The sequence below is a fragment of the Cryptomeria japonica genome, chromosome 7 (genome assembly GCF_030272615.1).
Source record: "Cryptomeria japonica chromosome 7, Sugi_1.0, whole genome shotgun sequence".
Classification (NCBI taxonomy): Eukaryota; Viridiplantae; Streptophyta; class Pinopsida; order Cupressales; family Cupressaceae; genus Cryptomeria; species Cryptomeria japonica.
Window position 1 is genome coordinate 94,128,789 of NC_081411.1, and position 17,476 is coordinate 94,146,264.

Below are 17,476 nucleotides of genomic sequence, written 5' to 3' on the forward strand. Positions count from 1 at the left end.
AGGGAAAAAAATATGCACATAAATGTATTAAATTTTACATAATAGACTCTAAAATGATTCATTGCCATAATTTTACTTTAAATCTGGATGGAAATTTAATTCTCTACTAACCTACTACACAACTAAATTTGATACTAGCAAAACTTGTTTTAAACTATTAAAAATAATTTTTTTCCTAGAAATTAAATCACATGAAAATTTTTATTTTTCTTTTTTGTTGTTGGATCACTTCAACTTAAAAATTCTATAACGAAAAATGACATCTTCCATTTACACCAATGAAAAGATGATTGCAGATGCGGGCGTGGAGATGCGAGCGTAGTGGAAAATTGGGAATGATGAATAAGACGCAGACCACGACATTAATAGTGGGCGCTTTAAACGAAGCAACTAACATATTCCCATCAATTCCAAACGTATACGAAGTTCAGACGAAAACGAAGCTGAACGATGAAGGGAGAAAACAGTTAGAATAGAACGTGAATGGCGAGGCCATCGTTATGGTAAATTACGTGCATTGAATTTTGTCTGGAACAGAAGAGGTGGGATTGAATATAAAAATGAACCTTCTAGTTAAAGAGCAAACATATTGCAGCCGCCATTAGCATCGCCATTCCCATCATTACCGCAAAGAAATAATCATATTGTTTCTGTAAGGCCATTGTTGTTAGTAAAACCTCCGAAATGCTGTCAATTTACATAATGACCAATTGATACAGTTTTAAGTAGTTTAGTAGATTTTTCAGAATGCCTCTTATAGAGAATTTCTCGACTACCCCTGCGATAAAATCCTAATGCTTTAGAACTTAGGAGATTCCTCTCTTGTAACTAATAATTTTTCAGTAAACAGTTGTGAAAAAAATAATATTATTTTCGAAAAGGAGTGTTGGATCGTTGAAACGTGAATGAAATAAGTAAATATAATCCATAATATAAAATGATATAATTATTCATGTAACTGAATTTGTTGATACATGCACAAAATATTTTAATCTTTTTTAAATTAACCATACCTAATATAAATACATACATAATGAGAGTTATTATTACAAAGACTAATTCACTTTTAACTCATTAGACATAATAAGAGTTATTATTACAAAGACTAATTCACTTTTTTAACTCATTAGACATAATTGAGAGTTATTGCTTACTCATAGACAAGAATGCATGATGTAATGCTTAGATATAAGAGTATAGCTTTAAATACTCTTGAATAAATGGATCCCTTTAAATGTTTTGCTTTTATTTGCTTGTTTTTTTTGACAACCTAAGGTATCTAGATAGAAATACCCATCATTACCGCAAAGAAATACGCATACTCTCTCTTTAATGCCATTTTCCTTTTTCCTTGGGAAAAACTCCGAAATGCTGTGAACTTATATAATGATGAATGGGTACAGTTTTAAGAGAGTTTAGTACATTTTTAAGAAAGCATCTTATACACCACAACATTAATATTGGGCGCTTTGAACGAGGCAACGAACTTTTTTCTGTTAGTTCTCAACTTTCACGGAGTTTATTTATATTATAGTGTAGAGTGTTACATCAAACGATGAACTTTACAAATCGCTAATCCGACCTATGATGGCGATGTAAATTTGAGTTGAGTTTGTGATATTGATGTTGAGTCTTCACATGTTGCAAATCGACTTGAAGCTGTTGTTGCTCCCTTGTTTCTATAAAAGGAAATTCAGGGTCATTTACAAAGGGTTTTGAAACTTTGTATTGACGTTTGCATGGAGAATCAGACAAAGGGGTGTATTGAATGAATTGTCTAATATGGCTATAATTTGAAAGAATTAATGAAAATGTAAGTTCTCATATTATTTAAATCAGCATACATATTCATCTCTGCCAAGTAAAATGCTGAAGAACACTAGCTTACTCAAACTAAGAAGAAATTAGACAGTTTAAAACTTAAATAAGAAAATTATAGAGCTTTAGTACTAAACTTGACTAAGTTGCCGAGTATAGAAGCTAAGACTGGTAACAAAAAATATAAAACACATATCAGACAACTGTTGTAATTCATTAACTTCAATGAACAACAACTTGTGGAGGGAATCGTTGAAAACCATCTTCACCTCTTGTGAACTTGAACTTTCTAATCAATGTAGGACAAAGTCTGTTAACAATTATCAGAAGGCAAAATTCAAAGGGTTTTGTAAAAACTGCAATAGATATGGGCATAGTACCGAGAAGTGCAAGATTAAGCAAAAGAACTATATGTGGTATACACACCGAGCAAATGCTAGAGGTTATCGAACTTACACGGATCCTTACCAACAATATTCTGCAGTACCATGGGATTACAATACAAGGATATGGTGTGAATGTTGTGGAAGATATGGACATATAAGTGCCACCTGTTTTACAAGGTTTGGAATGAACAATCGAAGATCATGGAGAAATCTTGGTATGGCATGTTTTCATTGTCACAAAGTTGGACACTTGGTTGGAGATTGTAGAGATCAACCTAGAAAAGACATTGAGGAAATAAAAGAAAAATTGAAGATGATTTGGAAAAAGAAGGAAGTTGTCTCAAATGAAGAAAGCACCTTACCTACCGAGTTAGGTGCACCTATTCCAAATTAATTAGTAAAGGTATGAAGGGACTGCATTCTCTAAAGGCTAAAATCATAACAGTTCCTATTCTATTATGTACAAAATTCATAATTTGCATAGTTAAGATGTATTATTAAGTTTGAAATTCTATCAAAGTCTTTTAGAGCACTTTACAGGAAACCTGTCAAGTCGGTGTATACAGGAAGCCTGTCAAGTCGGTAAATGAAGGAAACTTGGTTACTTGGTTAAAACGAGAAAAGAGAGTAAATTGGTTAAAGAGGAACCAAGTGCATTTAATGTTTTCAACCTAACCCACATGGAGCCTGATAAGGTATTTTGTGTACTTAAAAGCATTTTCGCGGTCATTTTCGTTCACCAAATTTTCAAGAGAGCAGAGCAGAGCGAATCAAGGTGATCAAACCTCATTCAAAGCAAATCCAAGGTATTTACATCAATCTCATCAGACTGTTAAGCTATTTTACCGATCTTAACAAATTGCTATTATTTGCTGAGTGTGAAGCGTCTGCCATTTGTAAATCGTCAAACCCTAAGGATAGTTTGCTAAGTTTTATCTAAAATTTACAAATGGCACCCAAGATCCAAGATCCCATAGTTGTCAAGAATGTAGAGAAGCCCTCACTGAAATACTCTTTGACTCCTAAAGTCGCATCTAAACCGGATGACAAAACCACCTTTTCACTCATCCCGAATCGAGTCTTGTTAGTTGAAGATGTGAGATTCTTCACCAAATGTCGTGTTGAAGAACTTGGTCATGTTGAAATTAAAGACACATATGATAAGCTATGTACCAATGGTAAAATGGATAGCAAGTACGAGCATATAAAAATCAAGGGATTAACTGAAGCCCTAACCTATCCCCGTGTGTTCAAACCCCAGTGGGTCAAGTTTGTTCTGAGCAGAGTTCATGATGATTTCATGTGGCTAGAAGAACAACCATTAAAAATCACCAAGGAAATCATTCATGTGATCAACAGTTATCCTATCTATGATCATGCCCAAGCACAAAAGATGATATCACAGAAGGAATTAATCAGTTTAACTAGAGTAGAATCTGATTACAGAGGACTGAAACTGAACAATGTCACTGATGCAGAACTTAAGTTTGCTATTAGAGTAATTGGTTACTATTTCTTCCAATTAGCAAGGGAAAATAGTGTACCCTGTGCAACAGTTGACTTAGCTTATAAAATTGTGAAAAAGGGAATGAAAGTTGACTTATGTGAAGTATTACTGAAGAACCTGTTTGAGAATTTGAACACAATAAGGAAGCCAAAGAAGAACAACTTGGCAAATACACTAAAGTTTGGTTCACTTCTTGTATGCATGTTTTTCTACTTTGAAAAATTCTTTCCATCAGTTGGTAAAGTAGTTTGGGAGCTGTTACTACGTCATTTATTCTTCATGCCGAGAATGGGTCATAATTTCCTTTTTTATGTTGGAGTCCTAGTTCATACCATATTGCCTTGGTTCAAGTCCTTTCTCTAGTCATTTTCGTTCAAGTTCAAACAATTCTTTGTACTCCTTGAACATGTCGAACCATTCAGAACTAGGTTCAAGATGTTCATTTAGGTTCAATAGGTTCCGAAGTGTTCAGAAAAGGTTCTTCGTACTAACATTTTCTCTAAGTTTTTGCAGTGGCTCTTTAATAAACTTTTTCTTGTTCGGTGACATAACATTTGTGTTGAACTTGTTGAACTAAGTTCAAAGGGTTCAAATATGTTCAACGTGTCCAACATGGCAAAGTGGTCAACAGTTTGATGCGGCGTACATCTTGAACTACTTGAACACTCAAGAAGTTGGTTCAAGATGTTCACACAGTTTTGATGCTGGTGGGTCCCGCAGTTTCTAATGTTTTGAGAAGTGCATTTATTACCAAATACGGAGAGGCAGAACCATATTGTAAAGTGATGTTGTTCTTTGGTTTTTTCGGAGTAAGTGAACGTTGCAGGAACTGGCAGTTTCTTAAAGTACGCCGCCATGCATTCAATGCATGCATGCAGAGGTCTAATCTATCAATTTGCCGTGTTCAGAATGAAATTGTGAAATCATTGCATTTAATGTGTCTGCATTATTACCTTTCTTTATAAGGTATGAAAATCATTTGTGTTTTGTGTTTGCTCTTGCTGCTGGATTTGTGTTTATATTGTCCCTGGATAGGAGTTTTTCTTGCCGCTAGCCGTCGTCCGATTATACAGCTGTGAAGGTGAGTGTTTCCTTATTTTCTCCAGTGTTTTCCCTTGCATTTTCTCTCATACAGAGGTTTGGTTTCACTGCAATCAAGTTTGGGTTTCTTGTTTTGAAATCATGAAGTCCACCCTGCATTTGTTTGGAAACATCTTTAGCATGGTGTCCACAGAAGCCATAGTTAGTGATATTGACCTGAAGGGTGAGAACCTTGAAGATTTGAAAGAAAGGGTGTTCAGGGGTGTTGATAAGTCTTTTTGTATAGAGATTTTGAGTAGTGGACTTTTAGAAGTTGCAGCTTTTCCTCCAACAATTCCTTGTCCAGAGCTTGTTCGGGAGTGTATTGCCAGATATGACCCTGTATCTGAAACTATTAAAAGAGATAATGGCGAAACCCTTCTCGCCATTAACTGCGAAGTGATTGCTTCGGTGTTCAAAATACCAGATTATTAGTTTTCTAATTTCTTTCCTGCTCAGTCAATTAGTGAGTTCAATGCAGATAGAGCTGGACACAGGAATAATGTGGTGAAGTACTGGTTGAAAGTCCCTCAAAGAGGTGGTTCTAGACTGCCTAAAAATCCTAACAAGAACCACATGTTGCCACATATCCATGATGTAATGCTTTGGTTGCATCGAGCCAGAGGTTTTGCCGAAGCTTATAGCTTTGACGATTGGATATATTGCTATGTACAATTAGTTCTGGAGGAAAACAATATCTGGATTGGGCAGAGTTAATTGCTGATTCGATGAAAGAGCAGTTGAGTCTAGCCAAGCAATTTCAACAATACTTCTTCATGTCCTCATATCTTTTGTATTGTCTGGCCTGTGTTAAGGAGTTAACCGACATACCCAAGCAGCCCACTGAGGATGATGTTCCGATGTATGAGTTTTATCCAATGCTACAAAAGGACAATGCCCTACAAGATTTCAGAAGGGTATATAATGCATTCCTAGGTGATATGTGTCATGAACTGAAAGGTACAAAAGCCAAATGGATTTTAGATGATGCGTAGGCTTTGATTAAGAAGTTTGGAATCTTTTACATCCATTTTCCACGCTTTTGCTATATACGAGTGGGAGGCTTTGAAGAGGAACTCTTCAAGCTTCCACATTTCTGTTTTGATTGTTTTGTCCTAGCAGAAGTATGCAGACATCTGACTTCCATGGTCAAGAAGGCACAACCTAAGGATAAGTGGGAAGGTCATTTTCCAATACATTTGGCAGTGTTATCCTGTAATTCAATGTCTGATGCACTAAGTATAGGAGCAGACCTTAGAAATTTTAATTTCTCTCTGTATGCTGAAAGAAAAGGGTTTGACAACAAAGGATTTTCTTGGAGCCTTGGTTTAATGCCTTATCTTCCCACGCCACAGTTAGAAGATTTCTGGGAAGACTATTCAGATGAACTTGAAGTCTTCAAAAGAGAAAATATGAGACTGGTGCTAGAACAGGTTATTTCTTTGCAAATAAAGATAGATATTAAAGGGCTTGAAGAAGATTATCTTGAACTGTTTGAACCAGGGTATTTAGCCAACACAGAGACTGAAATGCCCCCAATTAATTGGGATGAAGAGGAAAATGATGACATTCAATCAAGAACCGAATGAGTTGTAGACAGAACAGTGGCATGGGTGGCCAAGAAGAAAGCAATGAAGCCAGAGGCCAAGCCTCTTTCTATGAGAAGTATGTCTTCACCAAAACGTCCTTCTAACAGTGCTCCTATTTGTGCAGGTAAGGAAATCAAGTCAGCTTAGCCTAGACGCAGACCTAGCCCAACTTTGGATTTCAATACCCCTCAGCATACTCAATCATGTAGTGTCGCCTAGAAGAGGATGGACCAGGTCAAGGATATGGGAGCCAAAGATGCCGTGCTTGAAGCTCAGATCTTTGAAATTGAAGATTTGGATGGTGAAGTTGCTTATTCTCTAGACTCCCAAACGGTCACTGTGGCTATGATGCCACCCACAAAGATGATTGAAGGAACTTCTCATTCTGCTGCGGCTCTTAAATGGTTAACAACCTCAGTGAATAGGAAAAGGAGCTCTCTTCCTATGACCATTCCAATTCAGGAGATGGTTGCCAAGTACTCTGAGAAGAATCCAAAGCCAAAGAGGTTCAAGACCACCGCGCACCTAAACAATGATGAGGAAACCGGTAAATGGACGACAGAAATTGCTTCTTACAAACTGAAGGATGAGAACAAAGAGGTCGGTTCTGATGATTTCAAGATAACAAAAGTAGAGTTGGGAAAGATGAGTAGGGATACAGATAACCATTTTTTCCAAGTATCAGCGAAGAAGATGCTTACCCGGTCAGAGAAGGATGGACGGGAGAAAAGAGAACTTAAAAGACATATAAGTGTTTTGGCTCAGCTCATCGATAGCATCGGTTGCCTTGGAGCAATGCCAATATCCCATGCCACTGAGAATTTTGACCCAACTTCTCCAGAAAACAAGAGGTTGATGAATCAATTTCAACGGGCTAAGAGCATCGCTGAAGTGGTTGAAAAATGGATTGAACAAGTAATCAAAGATGGTGAAAAATACATTACCAACTCCTAGAAGTTGTGTGATGAGGTACAGGGCCTGATTTCTGAAATTCAAAATCAACTTGTACCATGGGAGAAAGAAGAGCATAAATGGCAAAATGTCCTGCCTCTGTTTACCAAAATCGAAGAGTACAGAACTACCAGATTTCTGACAGAACATTCAATTAAGCTGGTATCTGATGAATGCCAACTTTTCGTGCTTAAGAAAACTATCATGTGGCGGGTGCTCACCTTTTAGTCGGTAATTACGGATGTGAAAACCTCCGTCTATGAACTCCAGGATTTGCAGAGCAGTATTGTCAAAGATAATAAAGTGGTTAATCCTGATCATGGGAACTAGGAATTTGCAGGGCAAGTACACAGGAAGTAGTCAAGTCATTTCGGTTGAACATGGAGAAGATCAGAGTTAGGAGTAGTTTCACGCCAGAGGATATAACCAAAGTGGCTAGTATCGAATCTATGGTATTCATTGGGAATGATCAGCTGCTGAAGCACTCAGATAAAATGGTGCAACACAGGTGGAATAAAGAGGTGGAAAAGGCAAAGCTTAATGCAATGAAAGTCCCAAGCCAATCAATGATCCAAGAACTCACGGCTGCTCATGACGCTCGCGAAGATGAAGAAGAGGGTGATGATGAGATATAACATAATGCATCTGCTTTGGGCTTGTTTTCTTTATTTTTAAAAATAAAACATTTTTCATAGTTATGCAAAAACTTTGGGACAATTGTCCCAAAATATTTTCTGTTGGTTTCGTAATTGTTTTATCAGGGAGTGGTTGAGTTTTTAGGGAGACCCCCCCCATTTAGACTATAAATTAAGTAGGATCGATGGTAAAAGGGTTAGATTTTTAGTAACTGATTTTAAAAAAAACTGGAACATGTGTTTGTTTTTGTATTTTCTTATTCCTAATCAAAGGAGGAATCAGATGGTTGAAATCTGTGGTGGAAAAAGATTAGCAGATGTATCATTATGTCTTTGATTACATAAAGATATATATATATATATATATATATATATATATATATATATATATATATATATATATATATATATATATGAAATCTGGTGATATTGTTTTTGGGGAGAAGAAAGATCTGTGCATTTTGAATCCGAATAGATAACATGTCTTTGCATATGTTTATCCGATCAAGAAACAATATTTGATTATTTCATTGCAGTTTTTCATTACCACTCTGATGTTCTTTCCTTTGAATGTGTTGTTTACTTTGGAAAAGATTCATGTTTGTGGGTGGATTCATTTTCTCTGAATCTGTTTGTCTTTATTTGGAAGAAGTATATTGAACTTTGTTTCAGTTACTGTAATTACATATTTTGAAAATTAAGAAGACAGTTTCCATTATTTATGAGATATGAGGAAAGTTATAGCCTTTCATCCAAGAATGATATAGGTGGCCTTATACACTTTCTGGTTAAAAGCTTTCATTTGGATATAAATATAAAAAAAACAAAAACATACTTTATGAAAAATCTAGATAGGGAGCTGTACCTAGGCAAAAATTCAGAGGGAGGTGACAGAACAAATGCCGACGCAACTGTTTAGTGAACCATTTGTTCTTAAAAGAAGGTAATAGAGTCCTAAAATTAATCATTTAAATGCAAAGAGCAAAATTTGTTCACTAATAGGAGCTACACCGACCAATCACCCATTAGATTAATGACTTCATCAAGAAGTTAGGAGATAATTTCAATGATATAATGGATGATTACTTTAGTAAATTTCAAGAGAAGATGCACAACAAGTACCAAATCCCACCCCAGCTGGTAGAGAAATATAAAGATGATATATGCTTTGAGGTAGACACCGATTACTATTATGTAAATGTTGTGGAACCAATGACTCAATCTTTGCCACCTATGGGTTACAAGATTGACTTTGACATCACACAACAACAAATTGATGCATATCTTACATTACCAAGGCATGCTACCGAGCTGAGATATAGAACTTATGAAGAAGTTAAGGAAAAGGTAAAAATGAGCATTGTAGTACCCAAAGCTACAAGAAAGGCTACAAAGATGATTAAGGCATTATCTAAGAAATTCGGAGAAGACTCTTCCTCCACACTTGTCAAAGGCACTCTTGCCATCACTGAAGAGGAATCTGAAGCTCAAGAGGCAGCAATAACATTGAGCACCAAATTGCCTAAGGGTAAAGTGTTGAAAAGAAAGAAACTGGACACTTCAAAGGCCCTACCGACACCACCTCCAACAAAGAGACCTAACACAAGAGCATCTGGAGCATCACCGAGTAAGAAACAAAAGAGTGCTACTATTCCCAAGGTAACAAAGACATACAAGAAATCTACTCGGAGACTCATTTTGGCAAAAGAGTCTAGTGATACAGATTTGAAGATGCAAACAAATCCCAGATTGTCAAGAGCAAGAAGGTAAATATACATAGTGTTGAAAACTTTTGTACTACTCTGAAAGAATATGGAGGATTAGGTTCATTTAGATATGTCAAGTATGAGACTAGAAATAATGATGAGAAGAGACAAATTGAAGAAGTTGTCATCTGCACACTTCTAAAGTTCCAGTTAGCTCCATTGGAACTAGTCAAGTCACTTCCAAATGAACTTTACTTGCATATTGATAATAGGTGGAAGTATGCAATGGACTCAGAGAAACAAATTAGAGAAAGAAGTCTAGTCCATCTCTTTCCTGATATGTTAGTAGCAGAAATTAAGGAACATTTGACAACCTACATTTCTAAGTTTCTTGTCAAATAAAGAGCCTTAAAACTGATGAATGGGCTATATATTGACATAGAAAATGAGACAAAAGCAAAGTGGCAGGAAATCTTCAAAATCAAGGATGTTGGTGAACAAGCTATAGTTGAAATTATTGATGTCACCAAGCATGATCCTGATGTCACCGAGCAAGGTCCTGATGCTACCGAAAAACACCCTGCGGACACCATTCAAAAAGATGAAGATGTCATGGATACTGAAGCACCGGAGTAGGAAATGATAGAAGGCACTACATATGCAAAACTTGTATCTAGTGAATCTGTTTTAGAACAAGTTCAGCCTTATCCATTGGTCAAGCAACCTGTCTCTACCGAAACTCCTTAGGATACAACACAAGGCACCGAAGGTCACAAGTCTACAGCAGGAGAAGATACAACTCTATAACAGATCTCACAAGCACCTTCGAGCACTGAAAATGTTGTAGCTGAGACACCCAGTACCGAGACACCAAAAGACACCACAATGGCTATAGGAACCGACCAAAGTGTTTCCTCTACCGAGCAACCTACTGAGGGTCAGCAAGCCTCACAAGCTATTGTCTTGGTACAACCGGCCAAAGGTAAAGAGAAGAAAGTGAAAAAGCATAGTTTCAAAGTTGATTTGTCTAAACCAATAGTGTTGCCCAATGTGGATATATCAAAATTAAAGGGGCAAGCACTCATTGATTTTGGTGAACTATGCAAAGCAAAGGCCAAACAGGAAAAATTGATGGCCATACAAAAGAAGAATAAAGTACTTCAGAAGGTGAAGACACTGCTATCAGATATGCTACCTACAGCTACAGTGTCAACCGATGCAGCCATCCATATTCAACTGGATGAACTTCTTAATCAAATAGAAACATCCGGAGTTGATGCATCTGAGTATTTGAGAAAGCTGAAAGACAAAGAGCTCACTGCAAAAAAGATAGAAGAGGTAAAGAAAGATTTAGCTATTGGCAAAGTCAAACTTGTCAAATTTATTGTTGAGTTGACTCCTCAACTCAAGCACATTCATTATTTATTTCAGAAACTCTGTAAATTTTCTTCATTCATTAAAGACATTAAGAATAAAACAAAGACAACTGAAAAAGAGATCACCGATCTCTCAAATAAGTTGACCACAGAGCCAAATTCAATTCAGAATTTTAATACAAGGTTACAACAACTCATGGCTCAACAATTGGACCTAAGAAATGAAGAACACAAGATTAGGATGGACATAATGACACTTCAGACATTATTCCTTCCTCATCTTTCATCAGTCCAAGAGTAGATCAACCGAGCCACATACATGTCTACTACACAAGGGGGAAGCACTCTTGATGGCTTAATATCACTATTAGTTGATATTCAAGTGCAAAATTCTTTAATGGATAGTGTAAAGGATGCACTCTTTGTTGCTCTCACTGACGCCCAGAACAAGTACAAATCTATTTTTGATCAGTTACCACCCCCAGATGGAAATTAAGTTTTTGATGTTTGTCAAAAAGGGGGAGTGATACTATATAGGGGGAGTGATACAATATATTTGGAGAGTGATACAATTTTGATACAGTATTCAGAGTATTGTATACAGGGGGAGTATACCGAGTAGAGTAAGCAGACTAAGCAGAGCAAGCAGAGTATCCAAGAGCAATGAACCGAGTAGTATACAAAACAATAAGCAAAGCACACAAAAGAGATCACCAAGCACGCAAAATCAAAGTTATGTATAGTATATTGACAAGGGGAGTAAATCTGAATATTCATTGACTATTGTATATACTGTCAGTATAGTCATTTTGCAAAGTATATAGATTTTTTTTTTGCATTATAACTTTGAAACTAGTTTTTGTCAACCATCTCAACTAATGTCAAAAGGGGAGATCGTTACTACTTATCAGATTGTCATTAGTTTCATGTCAAAGTTATACTATATACTCTAGTCGGTTAACACTACCGAATCATGCAGTCGGTATACACAAAGAAGTCGGTATGCACAGTCTAGTCGGTTACAGAAGAAAATAGTCACACAACGCAGTATACACCGAGCTATCTACCGAGTATCTTTTTATGTCTACCGAGCAGCAAAGATGACACACCAAGTTGATATTCACCGAGTGAAACATGTTACCAGATACATTGAACCTGGACATGCATATGAAAATGTGTTACAAGATCGAGGCACATCTAATCATTATCACATTGGAAATTGCACTAGAAGATTGTGTATGATTACGAGGTCATCTAACCAATGAAATATTTTGCATGATCACTCATTCAATAAATCATGTTTATAAGATCGAAGTAATGAATTGGATCACCGTCATAAGAGATCTATTTATACAGCATGAGTTAAGTGTGTATAAATGCATGTAAGAAGACTGCTACAAAGACACAGAGGTCACCGAGAAGGTTTTCAGAGAACAGTTGAAGAACAGAGTAAATAGAAGGGTTTACTGAGTTACCATATGGGTTATTGAGGTATGCTATAAGTAAGGTAATCTATTATGAGCACATAGAATCTTCTATAACATTTCAGATGTAAAGTTGTAGATATTTGTAATGATTTTATTGTAATATTGTGAAGTTGAGAGAGAAAGCTTTAACAGGGTAAAAGACTCTAATCATATAAATTGTAAAGCCTCTAACCAGGTGCAACATTTAGATTAAGTGTTGTAAAATCCTTTAGCAAGGTAGATCTAATAGATCTTGTTACTTCTAACAGGGTAAGCTATCAGAAATAGCTAAACATGTAGCTCTAACCGAGCACTCTTTATTATTGTAGTAGTGAAGTTGTGGGTGCCATCCCCATCGTAGTTTTTCTCTCTAACCAAGAGTTTCTGTGTGACCAAAATATATGTGTTATGGAGTGAATCATGTATGATTGTTATCTATTAGTTTTAACTTTATTTTATGTTATTGCACTATTTGGTTTATGCATAACATTAAAGATATTGTTTAAGAAAAGTTTTGGAGTACTGATTCACCCCTCCCCTCTCAGTACATTAGCTTTCCATATTGGGCCTAACATGATTGACATGCCCAAGCATAATCTTGAACAAACTAAGCAGGGAAAATACAAAAAATACAACAATGATGTCATTGATACATACATATAGCGACGACCAAACAAGGATGTAGCTTCTCCATCCAATTCATCAGAGGGCACATGGGAGGTTGCAAGAAGTAATAAAGGAAGGTTTGATGGTAATTATTCTAGTATAGCTAGTAGAATAACTCTTAGATGATCATGGGCCTATGAAGCTCAGTGAAACAAACAAAATCAGATATGTAGTCATTTTAGGAATCTCTAGCAATAAAAACAAAATGATTTCAAATATATCACAGGAAATCCCAAATGCATAGAATGTTAAAAGTATCAAGTGTATTAATGTAATGATATACACACCGTCTCCCACCCAAGTTGAAGTTGAGGCAGATATAAGATAGAAGGAGTAGTCATCCTTGTTTCTCCCACAATGTGTACTAGTGCTTCCTTAGGGGTCCGAGCACTTGGGTCAGACAAAAGTGATGGAAGTCCAAGACAATGCATAGGGAACCTCTCTAATTCATGTAAAACTGTAGGGCCAATGTTATCCTGGCAAGAAAAGTACAAATATAGTATCCTTCAAAAATTTAGATAGCTTACAAGCCAACCAATTCAAAAGTTTTAAAAAACAGACTCATGTTATGACATGAAAACATCTATAAAAGAATTTTCTAACCATACCAAGCCAACACCCTCCTTCCCACAAATTAGAAGTCTCGGTTTGTAAACAAACAGAATGGAAGAACCATAGGGAAATCCAAGTAACTTGGCAAGATTGTGAGAACTGTCATTCAACGAATCTTTTTAGTCACCCTTGGCCACTACGTAGAAGATCTCATAAATATAATCACTGATTATTTTTAGATGTCCTTGTAAGAGTGGAGCTATTACTAGGGACAATGGCCTTGACTATACTGTTGCACCTCTATGGGCAGCAGGAGTAATAGTAGACATAGCTTCCAAGAATCATGCTTCTCTACTTTCACAGAAGTAAAATCTATGACAAAATTATCATCACTAGTTTATACTTGAGGATATTTCTCATGAAAAGCATTAATTTGAGCTTCTATGCACAAAGATTTTAAATCAGTACCACAATACCCCACACAAGCGGCTGCTAATTCCATTCTTAATTCCTCTGATAAAGGATTCTTCCACTTTCTTGTGTGGATCTTTAATATCTCAGCTCGTGCTTTACAATCAGGTAAGGAAAATAATAATTCACGATCAAACCGACTAGGTTGGCGAAGAGTTCCATCAATAGCATCAATCCTCTTTGTTGCTCCAATAAGTACTACTTGACCTCTAGAGTTTAGACCATCCATTAGAGCAAGAAGCGCAGATACAATATAATTGTGAATTTGTTCTTGTTTACTAGACCTCACTTGGGAAAGACCATCTATTTCATCAAAAAATATTATGGATGATTGGTTCCTTTGCACTTCTTAAAAAAGTAATTTCAGCTACTACTCAACTTCCACAATCCACTTGCTGAGCACATTAGCTCCCTTGTAAAAGTTTACTTTATGTCCTGCCTTGGAAGTTGCACATGCTAAACCCCTTGCAATTAAAGTTTTTCTAGTTCTTGGAGGACCACACAATAAGACTCCCCTTGGAGGAGAGATGTGATAATTTGCAAAGAAATTAGGATAGAGAAGAGGGAAAACAACCATTTCTTTCAATATATCAATGTGGTCAAAAAGCCCTCCAATATCATCAAAACTCACTGTTTCATCAACCTGCAAGGTTTGAATGTCACTCCACCTTTTGAACTAGGCTCAATAGGTTGTGCACCTACCCCTCCATAACCAAACGTATCACCTTGGTGTCCCCATCCAAATGCTGCAACTTTCAAACCCCAAGCAGTTGCGTTATGCATATCAATTCCGTCACAAACCCATTGCTGACCAAAGTTTCTATTTCCAACATGCATCCATGATAATGAACCAACAAGACCCTAATCCATCTCATCCACAAGAAGAGAATCATCTGAATCATCAATTCTTTGTCCAGGACGATGTTTTTCTTCCCTTGAGACACCTCATCTAACGTCATGTGCATTTTTTATTCTCAATCCTTTATACAATACTTTACATGGTGGAGACTGTAGTCATTGCTTTTCTTCTTTTTTTAGGAGAAAACCTCCTCGCCTCAGTGCAATTTCAGAGAGAATACTATCTCCTTCCTTCTTGTTCTTTACCCTACTCACCCTTTTCCTCAACTTCATCTTCTTCATCTTCCTCTCCTCCATCCCTAGCCTCCCCTTCATTTCTATCATCTTCCTCCTCTGAGTATTCCTAGTCTTCAGAATATTGAGAAGAATGTTGGATGGTTGATTTTCGAGGCCAAAGTCCTTCTCTCCATGGTAAAGATACAAAATCTCTTCTCCTCTTCTCTTGCATTGGACTCGACTACTCATCCTGACTAGGGTTATTCTCAAATTTAATAGTAGCTAGGCGATATGTTTGTGTCTACAACCATTGATACCTAAACTTATAATATTATGAAACAAAGTATAGGGAAAGAGAAGTTATATCTTCACAAAAAACAAAAACAATGGAGATTGGAGAAAATCCTACCATCAGATCCGCATCCTCAGTGTCTGTGTTATTGGTTTCATAATCCTCTAAATTGACAGAATTTGTCATCTTTCTTGTGGAATGACGTGGAGTGGATGTATATGAATGTCAGTATAAGAAACTTCAACATACAAATTTAATCATGAAATATGTGTACATATTTGACAAGAGCAGCTGAGAACTCTATTAGTTACCTGCATGTTCATGTTCTGTGTTTGATTTGAAGGACCAACAGTTTTATGCACCCAAGAAAAGAAATCAAAATAATATAGAGGCTTTTACAAGAAAAATGAGAAATACACAATGATCTACACAACAAAGCATAGAATGATGGATGTATTGTAATAAACAAAAGTCTCAAGTATCCTTGACTCAAAAAACACATATCAATGAGAAGGGAAGAATTTTTTCAAAGTAAAAAATGATTTATTATTTAAATCAGCATACATATTCATCTCTGCTAAGTAAAATGCTGAAGATCACTAGTATACTCAAACTAATAAGTAATTAGACTCAGTTTAAAACTTACATAAGCAAATTATGGAGCTTTAGTACTAAAGTTGACTAAGTTGTTGAGCATAGAATCTAAGATTGGTAACAAAAAATATAAAGCACATATCAGACAACTGTTGTAATTCATTAACTTCAATGGACTACAACTTGTGTAGAGAACTGCTGAAAACCATCTTCACCTCTCATGAACTCGAAAGGCTGATCGGCGTTCCCATTTTGCAATCCGTATCTCTGAATTCCAAATAGATTATTAAACAAATTCCTTATCATATATTATAAATGAAAACATGTATATAACTTACAAAGGTCATTAAGTGCTGCCAACATTACTGTAGCATATATATTTCTATAAGTCTATCATATTCATAGATTTATCTTTGACCTAAATGCTGCTATAACAAAATAATTTTATGCTCTTACTTGGTTCTGACCTTAATTCTTTTTCTGCATATATTCTTGATTATTTGATGTTTGATCTTTCCTACATGGTTGTTGAATGATAAAGTTTAGTCAAAACAAATTTATTGATTTTGAACATTTAAATTATGATGCAGCATTTACGAGCAGAAGGCAAGCCATCAATAGGGCATTCGTTGGATTCACATCATGATCCCAGGCTTAAGACTCTTGTGGACAATGATATTGTTCCTTGATATTAAGCTACAACACTACCATCCATTTTAAGTACACCCACAAAGCTTTTTTGAAGCTTTAATTAGAATAAATTTTATACATTCTAAACATTGAAATTATAATTTGTAATTTTTATTTATATTGAAACTTAAACTTGATATGCAATGAACTAGCTTTTTAATCCATGATGTGTAACGAACACCTTTTGAGCTCTACAATATTTTTCTTAAATTCAGTAGTATGCATGCTTTTCAATAATATTTTAACAAATTTATTTATTCTTCTTAAATAAATAAATTGATTATTCCCTATTCTTCTAAAGGTCTTCAATTAATTAATTCCTCTAAATTCCTATCTTCAGAAAATTTGGTGAGTTTTTGAAATTAGAACTTCTTTGGGTCTGCTAAGTCTTTGAAGTTTTTTTGGGTTTGTCAAACTTTTTTCTATTCCAAGTTTTTCAACTCTCTCTACTAAGTAAACCAGCATCTTAGTGACATATAAGTAGTAGGCCAGAATGCACTGGATTCTAGCCAAACTAAAATCTACATCCAATTCAGAACAAATAGCCAAGATCTTTTTCTTCATTCTTCTTCATTGTTCCATACTTTGACCTTGGATGTTAAGGAACACAATCCCTTGATTCT

General features: G+C 35.9%; 2 pseudogenes; both read right to left on the reverse strand.

Annotated features, from left to right (window-relative positions):
* Positions 1-390: 390 nt before the first annotated feature.
* LOC131856462 (ATPase family AAA domain-containing protein At1g05910-like) lies at positions 391-15,755 on the reverse strand (annotated as a pseudogene).
* A 576-nt stretch (positions 15,756-16,331) lies between these two features.
* LOC131856463 (ATPase family AAA domain-containing protein At1g05910-like) overlaps positions 16,332-17,476 on the reverse strand; it is an 84,437-nt pseudogene continuing 83,292 nt past the window's right edge.